This window comes from Scyliorhinus torazame, chromosome 19 (assembly GCF_047496885.1).
Source record: "Scyliorhinus torazame isolate Kashiwa2021f chromosome 19, sScyTor2.1, whole genome shotgun sequence".
Classification (NCBI taxonomy): domain Eukaryota; kingdom Metazoa; phylum Chordata; class Chondrichthyes; order Carcharhiniformes; family Scyliorhinidae; genus Scyliorhinus; species Scyliorhinus torazame.
The window spans coordinates 3975887-3977687 of NC_092725.1; positions in this window are offsets into that span (position 1 = coordinate 3975887).

A 1801-nucleotide genomic window follows, 5' to 3' on the forward strand; every position below is an offset into this window, starting at 1 on the left:
GAGCGAGAGAGAGGGTTAGAGAGACCTACCCAGATACAGGAGAGTGTGTGAGAGAGAGAGAGAGAGAGGGTTAGAGAGACCTCCCCAGATACAGGAGTGTGTGAGATAGACAGAGAGAGAGAGAGAGGGTTAGAGAGACCTCCCCAGATACAGGAATGTGTGTGTGAGAGAGAGGGTGAGAGAGACCTCCCCAGATACAGGAGTGTGTGTGAGAGAGAGGGTGAGAGAGACCTCCCCAGATACAGGAGTGTGTGAGAGAGAGAGAGAGAGGGTTAGAGAGAGAGAGGGTTAGAGAGACCTCCCCAGATACAGGAGTGTGTGTGAGAGAGAGAGAGAGAGAGAGAAAGGGTTAGAGAGACCTCCCCAGATACAGGAGTGTGTGAGAGAGAGAGAGGGTTAGAGAGACCTCCCCAGATACAGGAGTGAGTGTGTGAGAGAGAGAGAGAAAGGGTTAGAGAGACCTCCCCAGATACAGGAGTGTGTGTGAGAGAGAGAGAGAGAGGGTTAGAGAGACCTCCCCAGATACAGGTGTGTGTGTGAGAGAGAGGGAGAGGGTTAGAGAGACCTCCCCAGATACAGGAGTGTGAGAGAGAGAGAGAGGGAGAGGGTTAGATAGACCTCCCCAGATACAGGAGTGTGTGAGAGAGAGAGAGAGAGAGAGAGACCTCCCCGGATACAGGAGTGTGTGTGCGAGAGAGAGAGAGGGTTGGAGAGACCTCCCCAGATACAGGAGAGTGTGTGAGTGAGAGAGAGAGAGAGAGGGTTAGAGAGACCTCCCCAGATACAGGAGTGTGTGAGTGAGAGAGGGTTATTGAGAGGGTTAGAGAGACATCCCCAGATACAGGAGTGTTTGAGTGAGAGAGAGTTAGAGAGACCTCCCCAGATACAGGAGAGTGTGAGTGAGAGAGAGAGAGAGAGAGGGAGGGTTAGAGATACCTCCCCAGATAAAGGAGTGTGTGTGTGAGAGAGAGAGGGTGATAGAGAGACCTCCCCAGATACAGGAGTGTGTGTGAGAGAGAGAGAGGGTTAGAGAGACCTCCCCCGATACAGGAGTGTGTGTGGGAGAGAGAGAGAGAGAGAGAGAGAGAGGGTTAGAGAGACCTCCCCAGATACAGGAGTGTGAGAGAGAGACAGAGAGAGAGAGTGAGGGTTAGAGAGACCTCCCCTGATACAGGAGTGTGTGAGCGAGAGAGAGGGTTAGAGAGACCTACCCAGATACAGGAGAGTGTGTGAGAGAGAGAGAGAGAGAGGGTTAGAGAGACCTCCCCAGATACAGGAGTGTGTGAGATAGACAGAGAGAGAGAGAGAGGGTTAGAGAGACCTCCCCAGATACAGGAATGTGTGTGTGAGAGAGAGGGTGAGAGAGACCTCCCCAGATACAGGAGTGTGTGAGAGAGAGAGAGTTAGGGAGACCTCCCCAGATACAGGATGTGTGTGAGAGAGAGAGAGAGAAAGGGTTAGAGAGTCCTCCCCAGATACAGGAATGTGTGTGTGAGAGAGAGAGAGAGAGAGGGTTAGAGAGACCTCCCCAGATACAGGAGTGTGTGTGTGAGAGAGCGAGAGAGAGAGAGAGAGAGGTTTAGAGAGACCTCCCCAGATACAGGAGTGTGTGAGCGATAGAGAGGGTTAGAGAGAGAGAGGGTTAGAGAGACCTCCCCAGATACAGGAGAGTGCGTGTGTGAGAGAGAGAGAGAGAGAGGGTTAGAGAGACCTCCCCAGATACAGGAGTGAGTGTGTGAGAGAGAGAGAGAAAGGGTTAGAGAGACCTTCCCAGATACAGGAGTGTATGAGAGAGAGAGAG